Source organism: Cannabis sativa, chromosome 9 (assembly GCF_029168945.1).
Source record: "Cannabis sativa cultivar Pink pepper isolate KNU-18-1 chromosome 9, ASM2916894v1, whole genome shotgun sequence".
NCBI classification, from domain to species: Eukaryota; Viridiplantae; Streptophyta; class Magnoliopsida; order Rosales; family Cannabaceae; genus Cannabis; species Cannabis sativa.
Window position 1 is genome coordinate 49,078,481 of NC_083609.1, and position 13,414 is coordinate 49,091,894.

The window sequence follows — 13,414 nt, forward strand, 5'->3', positions numbered from 1 at the left end:
ATCTTTTCAAATATTAACTTAAAATGGAATATTTTAGATATTTTTTAAGTTAATATCTTTTCGAATATTAACTTAAAATGGAATATTTTCAAATTAAGTGGTTACAACTTAATTTTTGATATTTAATTAAATTTAAATTTGAAAATATTTAAGTCTAGATTTTTCTACTACAACTTAAATTAGATATTTTTTCAAATTTTGTGGAAAAGATACTTAGTCAAATAAGATATTTTCTAGATAGTTATTTCTAGACTACTTATTATTTCTAATATTAAATAGGAAATATTATTTATTGTGAAATTAATTATTTATTAATTAATTTTGGTACAATTTATTTTAAGTATATTTTTCCTAGTATTAAACTAGAGATTAATAATTAAGCCTTCTCTACACTTAATTATTTATTTCTTGAATTTAATACATTTAATTAATTTGAAAATTAAATATCTAAGTTGATTTTTATCATCATACTTAAATATTTCTTTTTCATGACATTTAATTAAATAGAAAATTATTTTTAGTTGAAATTTATTTTTTCAACTAAATTTAAATAATTTTCAAAATATATTTTTTCTTTATTTTATTAATCAATTTTCGAAATTTCATTTCTTAAATGCTAGAATTTCGAATTTTATCTTGAAAAATAGATTAAGTTGTAAATTAATTATTTATTTTAATTAATTCTTGGATCAACTTAAATCAATGATTTTTTCATTTATTGATTAATTTAAAATAAATTGAATTAAAGTATATTATTAGAAATTGAATTAATTAGTCAAAGGAAAATCTAGATAGATGATATTTTTGCTTGAAGTATTTTTCTAGTGTATTTAATTAAATAGAAAATTAATATTTAAGTTGATATTCACCATCATACTTAAATATTTGAAATTTTTCTTATATATTTAATTAAATAGGAAAATTATATTTTTTGTTGTAAATTAATTTTATTAATTAATTTTGGGCCAACATTAAATTAGAATAATTTTTCCAGGATTTATTTTTTATTTTAACATGCATTTTCGAAAATTGTATTCTTAAATACTTTAATTTTTCGAAATGCAATATATATTTATAGAAAATAAAATTTTAGTTGTAAATTAATTTAAATTAATTTTGTAACAACTTAAATTGGTATTTTTCTAAATATTTATTGGAAATTATTACTAAGATGGAAATAATTCATGTTATTTCATATCCATCTAAGTAAAATTTATAAATATTAAATTAAAATTTATATTTAGAATTTTTCATTCTAAATTGGAAATTTTAATTAAATAAATATATATTTAAAATAAATAGAATAAATAAAGAGATTCAAAGAAAATACAACTCTTATTAAATAATGAGCTTTATTATTAAGACATTCGATCTCCATTGTGGGTTTTACACCGCGTTTGTTTTAGTGAGTAATCCTCCCTAATGGAGGAACGTTCATTAGCAATTTCGCACCGTTTAACCTCGCATGATAAGTAGTTTGTAAGTGTTTTGTATGGTATGGATCACCCTAATGGTGGCGACCATACTTGACTTGCAAATTATGAAACAATGGTGGAAGCTCATAAGATAGAATTGCCTTGACTCTCGCCTAAACGGGACAACGCTGAATTCCAATCTTGATCGAATAAAAGGTTGCTAGAATGGTTATCATTTTAGATGAGCTGACAACTCTATTCAATGGATGATGCTTTGACTCTCGCCTAAACGGGACACTGTATCAGTTTGTTGAAAAACCTTGGAAATTTTTTAGGATTGTATGTTTTAGTATTTTCACTTGTCATTCCTACTTGCTATATGCTTATAATTTCTGAATTGTGTATGAATTTATATTGAACCATGTTATTTTCTGTTATTAAGTTGTAGTTTAATTTCGAATCTTCATTGTTGGTCCAACATGTTTGTTTATCTAATGAGATAAATCCCTAGTGGATTTTCACCATTAGACATACATAATAGTGTTAGATCTCGAAAGATAAATATTGTAGATGCGACATCTAGCTGTTCATCAATTGATGACACCTTAGACTAGTATTTTTACAATATGAAACAAGAAGATTACATAAATAAGATTACTTTGTCTTTCGCTAATCGAAGCATCGTTGGATTCTTATTTGTAAACGAAATTATCCTAATTCCTCTTCGCTTATTCATTTCGAATTAGCTCAAAAACATATCATTGGATGAATGGTCTATAAATCATTTCATGTCATTCTATATTTTCTCTTAAGAAATTAAATGACACATATGATTATAATCCCGAAATTCTATTCCCAATTGATATAAATCCTCAATCTTAGAAATCTCCTACTTGTATGGGCAAATCTGACTTAGAGTTTGTATTAGTAGTGCTGGTCCAAGATAGAATTACTCATTATATTTGGTATAAATTTAAGTCTTTGACTTTAATTTTGATTCCAAATAGAAATTTTCTTATATTTCTAATTCTAAAATACAATACAGTTACACTTTCTCAAGTGTTTAATATCCATCTTCTATTAATGGATTAAAACTGTATGGAATATGAGTTAGGTATTCTGTGACCAGGATCCACTTGCAGTATTCTAAGAACTCTTTGATGTAACTAAACCTATGTCATCAATAGACACTACCACATTTTTTTTAATCTATGGCATTTGTATCTTGTTCATAGTGGATTTGACAAGATCAATCTCTGCAAAGAGTTAATATGCCTATATCCACTGAAATTAGTTCATCTGATTCGCAGATGGATGTACATTCAGGGGTGGATATGAGTTTTTCGTTGTATTCTTAAAACGATAACTCTAGATTATACCTTTTAGCAAGAAATTTGAAATGTTTAAAAAATTTCATTAATTTCTAGCAATGGTTAAAACCATTAAGGTAAGTGGTTAAAGATCTTGCGAACTGATAGGGGTGGAGAAATAGTTAGTAGATATGCAGTTCAAAGATCATTAAATTGATTTTTGAATTATATCCAAACTTACCTCCCCAGAAATTTCGAGTTGCATATTGATGATTAGTTACTAGTCGTTGCCTAAATCCTTCTATGGTAATTCAATTTCAGAATGATGTAATGGTTGGGTACTTAATGTAAATCATTACTAGATTCATGGATGACCTAATCAAAATCTTAAGAAAAGCTAGAACTGTTAACCATGGTTTGTTAGCTATTCTAAGTGATTAGGGGTGGACCATCCCATTGTCAATAGATAAGAAAATGTTTGTTCAAACAAATACTACTTTTCTAAGATAATGACTAAGTTTGAAAACAAGTAGCAAATAAAGGAGATATTTTTCTTGATTCCAAAAGTGTTCTATCATCTTATATAACATATGATGATCCCACTGCCTCTGTTGTCTTGTCACAACCGAAGAGATCAATACCATTTAGTTTTCTTCGACATAATTCACGGTACCTTGTCGTAGTGGGAGAGTTTCTAGGAACTCACCTTCTTATGACTTGGGAGACACTAATGATTAAAATCCATTGTGAGTTTAAACAAGTAATGGATTGTCAAGATAAGAAACTAAGAAGAAAAGCCAATAGAACTATGGTTTAATCCATTCACATGGAACAACCTAAAGTTTTCTATTATAAGGACATAAAAGGAAATTTCGTTTATAAGTCTATTCAATGGACTTAACAAAAGTTCCTGTTCCTAGTATTATAGGTTTGAGTTTATCTAAACCTATGGCTTATGGTATACCTGGTAATTACTTACTCTAATGCAAGCAACTTACTTTAGTAAGATCTTTGAGAAGCATTTTCTTTCTAATGGCAATCTATAGAAGCTTCACAACTTCTTAGGCATAGATTTTATTTATCTAAGGAAAAGTCTCTACTATTCCAGAAAAGATAAAGCCATGAAAGAATTTCTTAAATCAACAGTGAGAGGTCTTAGATATGCTTTTGTATGCCTTAGACCAGACACATGCTGTTGAGTGGGAGTAATGAGTAGGTATCAGATTAATCCAGGAGAAGAACATTGGAAGACAATCAAGTAAATCTTAAGATTAAGAAGAGGAACTATATGTTAGTCTATAAGGGTGTGTTTAAAACTCTTAGACTACACCATATCAGATTTCAAAATTTGCCTTTGTGCTAAAAAATCTTTCTGATAAGATGGTGGTTACTCTGGGGGTGGAATAGTGATTTTGGAGAAGTGTAAAAACCTATCTGAAGTCTCTAGGTCTACCAGAGAGAGACTGAATGTTAAAGCTGCAGGAAAGGTACTTATTCAGTCTAAGGAAAGTTTTATACATCTTTGGCACCATTCCAAATTGCCTTAAACTACTGGTGTTAATTCCTCGATTAACCAAAAGTAGTTGCCAAAGGTATAGAATCCAGTATCCCAAGAGAGTAGACATATAGAGAGGAATTTCACATTATCAATGATTTTGTGATTAAAGGAAGAGTAATGGTGGAGAAAAGGTTGTGTTTAATTCAACCTTTCAGATCCTATTACGAGGAGTTTACTACTACTACACTTGATTTGTATATCAAGGTGTTGAGATTATTTGAAACGCACTTTTTGTTTTATATTAGTGCAAGTGGGAGTTTGTTGGGTTTTATGCCCTAAATAAAACTCATTTCAATATAATCAGATTTACTTATTAATATAGATCAGAAATAACATTTAATGTTGCATGGTTCACATGATTTATTTCATGATTATATGTACATAATGTATAAATTCATCTGAAACCCTTTTCACATACTTGATCCTGTTTATTGTGCCGTCAACACATTGGAAAGTAAACATGACTATGTGAATAAAGTTTCCTAGATTTATCGGACACGGGGTTTTGCGATATGATAATCTACAACAAGAGTTTACTTGTATTTGGAGAAATACTATGTTCTTTCCAGAACATTGGTTAAAGTAAAGCTCAGGTTGGATGCATGGAGTATGCATCGGAAGGGACCGATATTGAACTTTGACTTAGATTTAATTAAACTTATCGTAAAATCTATTCAAGTCAATATCGCCTAGTTGATCCTAGATCAAATGATCTTAATCTTGTTATGATTAGGCTCAATCTTGAAAGGCTATTCGTGTTCCTTGAATTGTTAGTTAAGCCTACTTTTAGGTCAGGGTGATACGTACTTTTTGGGAACACGGTAGTGCAATTGAGTGGGAGCGCTATCATAAACATGGAATCTATAGCTTCTATCTGGCGAATAGTAAGAAAAGGATGATCTCCTTCGAGCTTGACCAAACGAAAATAAATGGTGGAGATCTCATTTCACATAAGCTGAAATATCATTTATACGGGGTCAAGTGTTTTAAGGATAAAATACATAGTAGGGTGTTACGGTAATTTAATCCCTTTACTGTGTAGATCATTCATATAGAGGATCATTGATCACATTAGGATTATAACAACGGATAACTAATGATGTGTCTATATGGTGGAACATATAGAGCATTCTATATACTGAGAGTGCAATTCTAAGTTCTATGCGTGGATTCAACGAAGAATTAATAAGTTAGTGAATTTTAGTGCTAAATTCTTGATCTACTTATTGGAAGCTCGGTTATATAGACCCATGGTCCCCCCACTAGTTGAGATAATATTGCTTGTAAGACTCATGTAATTGGTTTTGATTAATCAATTATAATTCTCAAATTAGACTATGTCTATTTGTGAAATTTTCACTAAGTAAGGGCGAAATTGTAAAGAAAGAGTTTATAGGGGCATATTTGTTAATTATGATACTTTGTATTGTTCAATTAATAAATATGATAAATGACAATATTATTTAATAATTATTTATAGTTATTAAATAGTTAGAATTGGCATTTAAATGGTTGAATTAGGAAATTGGTATTTTTGAGAAAATCATATACAAAAGGTGTTAAAATTGCAAAATTGCAAAACCCAAGGCCCAATCCACTAATGCTTGGCCGGCCACCTATTGTAGTTTTTTAAGTTGATTTTTTCATTATTTTAATGCCATATAATTCAAATCTAACCCTAGTGGAATGCTATAAATAGATAGTGAAGGCTTCAGGAAAAATAGACTTTTCTTCTGACACTTTTGAATTAGAAAAACTGAGCCTTCTCTCTCCCTATCTTTAGCTGCCACTTCTTCTTTCTCTTCCTTTGAATTTCGAAATCCTTAGTGATTAGAGTAGTGCCCACACACATCAAGTGATACCTCAATCATAGTGAGGAAGATCGTGAAGAAAGATCATCAGCAAAGGAGTTTCAGCATCAAAGATTCAGAGAAAGAGATCCAAAATTTTCCGCATATTGATAATGCTCTGCTACAGAAAGGAATCAAGGGCTAGATATCTGAACGGAAGGAGTCATTATATTCCGCTGCACCCAATGTAAGGTTTCCTAAACTTTATATGTGTTTATTTCATCGTTTTAGAAAGTTCATATTTAGGATGTTAATAAACATACTTGTGAGTAGATCTAAGATCCTGGTAAAATAATTTCCAACATATACGACGATGCCTAAAAAACAAAAAACCAAAATACACAATAGATACAGTCCAAAATAACTCCTGACAACTGGACACGCAGACCGACAAAGTCAATGTGTACATTGTTGGAGAAGGTAGATGCCTCATGGTAGCTCTAACTTTCCTTACCCTTACCTGCACCACATAGCACCCGTGAGTTACAAGGACTCAGCAAGAAAAGTAATAATAATAATCATATAGTTTATTATTCGAATATTATCATTAATACACAACTAGAATCAAACTATTACGCATTGTTCGTAAGATGAAATCCAAATCACTACTGGTATCTGCCATGAATAAGCATAAGTATATAGATATTTAGTAATACAAAACCATAACATTCAACAGTAGGTAATATAACCAGCCATATGCATAGAAATATGTATGCTCATATAGTTGCATTGGCTAATCAGGCAAACCCATGTCATAATGCAATATCATATACAATATCATAACCATAACATTTGACAGTAGATAATATAACCAGCCATATGGATAGAAATATATATGCTCATATATTTGCATTGCCTAATCAGGCAAGCTCGTGTCATAATGCAATATCATATATAATATCATTGCACCACCTAATCAGGTGAGCCCGTGCTACAACTTGGCACTAATATATTGCATCATCTAATCAAACGAGTCCGTACCTACGCCCGGTACTTATCATATGTCATTGACGCCCGTACTTACGCCCGATACGTTGCCAAGAAGAATTCCAACAATGGTTTCAATCTATGCCATAACCAGGCAATTTCATATCACTGACACCTGTACCTACGCCCGATACGTGGCCAAGAATATCGCATCACCTAATCAGGTGAGCCCGTATCTATGCTCGATACTCATCATATGTCACTGACACTCATACCTATGCCTAGTACTTCGTCAGGTATATCGCATCACTTAATCAATTGAGCCCATAGATTATGTTCATAGTTGTTGGGATTTTATGCCCTAAATCAAACACATTACAATCTAATCTGATTTGTTATCAATAAAGGATTAGAAGTCATTTATGTTTACAGGCTGTTTTTATGTTTATGGTTTAATATATATACAAAATTTGTTAAGTCTACAACATATAGTCATTCACAATTACAGTTGATGTCAACACAGTAGAATGTGATTGTGATTATATGCTTCGAAAGACAAAGTCCCTGTTTCATCAGTGCATTGGATTTACACTGATGTGATAATCAGCGATGAAGTGTACTTACACTTTGTACAAGTGTTATGTTCTTTCCAGAACATTGGTAAAGTATACTAGTCTCGAATGTATGGAGTATACATTGGACTGGACCGATATTGATCTTAGTAAAGATATTATAATACTTACCGTTGTATCTTTCCAAGTCAATATCACTAGTTGATCTTAGATCAAAAGATCTTAATCCTGATATGCTTAGGTTCAATCTCAGGAGTACTATTCATGTTCTTTGATTTGTTAGTTAAGCCTACTTTTGGGTTAGGGTGATACGTACATTTTGGGAACATGATAGTATGATTGAGTGGGAGCGCTAAACATAGATATGGAATCTATAGCTTCTATAGGTATTTAGAGGTAAAGTGATGATTCCTTCGACCTTAGCTGAATAGATGTAAATGGAAGAGCTCTTATTTCTCTGATTATATTTTAGTTCACTGAAACATCATTTACAGGTAGCTAAGTGTTTTAAGGATCAGAATACATTGAGGGGTGAAACGGTAAATTTGTCCCTACTCAGTGTAAATCATCTATATAGAGGATCTTTGATTAATGAGATTATAATAATGGTTAAATGTGATAGCGCATCTATATGGCGGAACATATAGAGCGTTCTATATGACTGAAAGTGCAATTCCAAGTTCTAAGAGTGGATGCAACAAGGAATTAATAAGTTAGGGAATTTACTTGGTAAATTCTAGTTCAGCTTATTGGAAGCTCAGTAATATAGGCCCATGGTCCCCATTCTAGTTGAGACCATACTGCTTGTAAGACTCAGATAATTGATTTTAATTAATCAATAATAATTCTAAAATTAGACTATGTCTAGTTTATGAATTTTCACTAAGCAAGGGCTAAATTGTGAAGAAAATAGATTCTAGGTTTTATTTATTAATTGGAAGACTTTATTATGTCTAATTAATAAATATATTAAATTACAATATTATTTAATAATTTATTTTAGTTATTAAATAATTAGTTTTGGCATTTAAATGGTTAGAATTGAAAAATTGGCATTTTTGAAAAAATAAAAATGAAAATTGTCAAAATTGCAATATACTAAAGTGGGGCCCACTAACTCATGGCCGGCCACTTAGTGAGGGTTTTTCAATTAATATTTTCATTATTTTAATGCCCAATAATTCCTAACCTAAACCTAGTGGTTACCTATAAATAGATAGTGATGGCTCACACTTATTAAGAGATTGAAAAACAGAAATTTTGGCTTCAGAAAAATTTGAGCCATCATCTATCCTTCTATAGCCGACCTCTCTCTCTCTCTCTCTCTCTCTCTCTCTCTCTCTCTCTCTCTCTCTCTCTCTCTCTCTCTCTCTCTCTCTCTCTCTCTCTCTCTCTCTCTCTCTCTCTCTCTCTCTCTCTCTTTTCTTCTTCAATTTTCGAAACCCTGAGTGATAGAGTGAGTGCCCACACACAAATCAAGTGGTATCTCAATCATAGTCTAGAAGATTGTGAAGAATCCAAACTTAAGAGAAGGACATTCGGGCTCAGATCTTGGTGATACTCTGCGACAGAAAGGATACAAGGGTTAGAGATCTGAGCGGAAGGAGACATTATATTCCGCTGCAACCACTGTAAGGTTTCTCATACTTTATATGTGTTTATTTTATATCGTTTTAGAAGTTCATATTTAGGATGTTAAACAACATACTTGTTAGTAGATCTAAGATCTTGGTAAAATAATTTTCAACAATAGTATCATCACATTATCATTGTTTAACCAATCAATTTTTTTCATTATATAACAATATTAATCATATTTTGATCTCAATATTTATTAATTCATAACAATATTAATTGTATTACAATACAACATACTATGAAGTACAATATACTTTTCTTACCTCTAATTCAGATTCATACATGTCGGCCAACCCAAGTGGAGAACTATCCCCAATGATCTCAGCCCTATGTTACAGCAATGGTAAACCAATAAGTGTTTATCCTAAAACACTGCTTAATATTCACATAAGACAATCTAGGGTTTTTTATCAAATCCCGCGGTATAAATACACTAAAATAAAATTTATATTTTATCTCTAAAACATACACCATACTCTAGAGCTCGTCGCAAGCTTTGAAATGGTATATAGAACGTCTAAAACGGACATCCGAGTGAAAAGTTATGACAAAAATACGATTTCTGATCTCTTAAGAATTTCTAAAAACAGTGAAACTCGAAAATCTCAAATTTTGCACTCACCGAAACACTACCAAAACTTATCCAAATCACTCAAAACTTCACAAGACACATATATACCATAAATATTACCATCCTTATGTAACAGAAATTAAAATCGAGCCCTTAAATAAAAAATACCATTAACGTTCAGACTAAGCTTTAAAAAGTTCCAAACTCGATTTCTAACTCAAAATGATCTCAAATTTAACAAGTAAACATCAAAACTAATCCCATAACTACCAAAGAACAATTCTACAAAGTCAAAATCTCCATAACTATTCTAATTCACAAAGCCACTATATAAAACCAATCATTTTTAGCTTAAAAAATAATTAAATCATGCCTTAATCTTCTCTCTTCAAGGATCTGCTATCCCGTTACTACCAGAGCTTAGATTGCTAGGTTTTGGGTTGAAAATCAAAGAAAATAAATATAGGGAGAAAAAGTTTTGTTAAAAGGAGAGAATGAGAGTTTCGTTCGTATTGTTTCTTCTTATATAAACTTATAATATACTAGTTGCAAAGCACATCCATGGGCTGTGCTGCCATTTTTTTTTTGGCTAACTTGAAATTTAACCCCCTGAACTTTGACATGTAGTAAATCGTGCCCCCTGAACTTTTTTGGCCGTTAAAAATTCCCCCCGAACTATTGAGATTGTTAAATTTAGGGGCTTTTGTATAATTTCATTCAATTTTACTGTTTCAGTAATTGTTTATGTACTAAATCATGCTCCCTAGATTTTGATATCTACCAAATCATGCCCCTCAAACTTTGATATGTACTAAAACATGCCCCTTGAACTTTCATCCATGTTAGAATTTTTTACTAAAATTAGACAAAAGTCCTTAATTTTAACAATCTCATTAGTTCGAGGGGAATTTTTAACGGCCAAAAAAGTTTAGGGGACAGATTTAGTACATGTCAAAGTTCAGGGGGAAAAATTGCTAATTAGCCTTTTTTTTGGGTTTTTTTTTTTTCATTTTTTTCAACTTTTAAATAAATTTATTATTTTTAATTATTTTTTTTTTTAAAATAAGAAGTAAAAATTAAAAATTTATAACAAACAAAAAATAGTTATTATTATCACGTCATCACTAAAATTGTGTGGCTAAATAATTTATTCAGATAAAAAACAGAAGAAAGAAGATATGATATTAAAATTAAGCTCCAACAACTTTAAACTTATTGTTTAATTAATTTAACAATTTAAAAAATGAAATTTGGATACAAAAGAAAAACTTAAATCAAAGAGAATTAAAAAATATATAAATGTCAGTAAAAGAAAAAAAATACAATAATTTCTTTTCATAATTATAAAATAATTCAAATTCATATAATAATGATTATTATTATTTGGATAAATATCATTTTGAATTTTGTGTTTTACAAAAATTAGCGATCAAACTTTCAATTTTTATAAATGACAATTTAAACCTTCTATTTTAAAATAGAAGAGAAATAATATCCTGAACTCATTTTTTGTTAATTAATTCTTAAATATAACTAACCTCTAAATCAAGTTATTATTATGATCTATTTTGACATAAATTGAGTTCATTATATTATTTTGTACCATTTTAAAAATAAATAGTCTGAATTGTCATTTAATTAACAAAAAATTTGATATGTAACTTTTACAAAATACTAATTATAAAATATTATTTACCTTTAGTTTGTTCTCTAAATAAATATTTGCTAAGATATTATTTATTCTTATAAATAAAAAAGTTATTAAGTGATTTATTAAATTATTTAACGCAAAATACATCAAGTATTAAATTTTTACCATTTTAATTTTTTTCATGCCAAATTAAATGTGATATAGTGTTTGTATTGTAAATAAATATTTCTAGGTGATTTAGAAAAAAAATTTAATACAAAATATAGAGTTACCTTTTAGCAAATTTTATGTGCATGTTAAATATAATGAAAAATAATGAAGGAAAATTAATTACATCATGTTGAGTTTATTGTAGAGTCTAAATGATATTGTAAAATATATTTTTGTATCCTACAAATAACTATAGAAAGTTATTAAAAAATATATAAATATAACTATAGAAAAAAAAATGTTTACTATATTGACATTATAAAAGACAAGCACCTAAGAGAAAAATAGTCATCGATTATTTATTAAAGTGCATTGTTATGAGACACCTATAGTGTCTAGTATTACGATGAAGTATCACTTTATAATTGGTTAGCTATTTTGTATAATATTTATTAAAATAAAATAAGTGAGATCTAATATTAAGTTGTACTAATATTGATAAATGCTATTTTGGCATTTCTCATTTATTGAATATATACACTTTACACACATATAATATATAATGTTAATTAAAAATAGAGACAAACACTAAAAAAAAAAAATATCAATGGAATTAACTAAAATGTTTAGACAAATTTTTCATTGAAAGGGTATATACGCTCTTAGGGTAAACTATAAAAAATCTTACTTTTAGTCACAACAAAACTTGTGATTAAAAGTGAAAAAGTTGTGGCTAATTATAAATCATCATTTTTATGCTGTAACTAAAAGGTCCGTGACCAAAGATATTAGTCACGAAAATTACAATTTGTTCTGACTAAATGTATTTTTAGTCACCATTTTGTTGTGACTAAAATTAAATTAGTGACAGCTTGTATTTAAATACTATATTTTATTCACAAGTAATATTTTGTTGTAGCTAAAAAGTTACATTTAGTCGCAAAAAATTATGTTGTGACTAAAAAATTATCATTTGCTACACTAAATCTTCAGGTGGCTTGGGGTTCAGGAACATTTTTTATTGGAATTTGGCAACTATATTCAAGTACGTTTGGGCCATTGCTAAAAAAGCGGATAATCTATGAGTGAAGTGGATACATAACGTGTACATAAAGGAGGAGAGTTGGTGGTCTTATAAGACCACCCCAGCTGCCAACTAGTATTGACGCAAATTGGCAACTATAAAAGATAGAGCAAAAGAGCTTTTTGACTTGAATCAAGCCTCAAATGACAGCTACAAAGTGCTATCAGTTTTCATGCTCTTCGACCTTCCACTAGCAAAGTAGAGTGGAGTTCTATAATATGGAACCGAATGAACTTGCCCAAACATAGTTTCATTTTTTGGCTTACCATGCTAAATAGACTCAAGACAAAGGATAGAGCGCAGATGTATAAACCAGTCAAAACCACAAAGTATTTTTCTGCAATGCCGAAGAAGAAACAGTGCACCACCTCTTCTTTGGTTGTCCCTTCTCTTTGGATTGTTTGAGGAGGATTAAAGATTGGCTCACTTGGACGATGGCTACTAACACCCTTCACAGAATAGTCAGGTGGATCCGAAAAGCCAAGACTAGCAAGGTAAAAAAGATGATGCTAGCTGATGTCATTGCAGCTCTTGTCTATAGCTTTGGCATGCTAAAAATAATATTTTGTGGCAAAACTCAATACCAAGTATAGATAGTATAGCGAGCAAAGTAAAAGAAGTTTTTTTTTAAAAAATAATTACATGTACATGGCCAAAGAAAACAACCATTAGTGCTAAAGAATGTTTA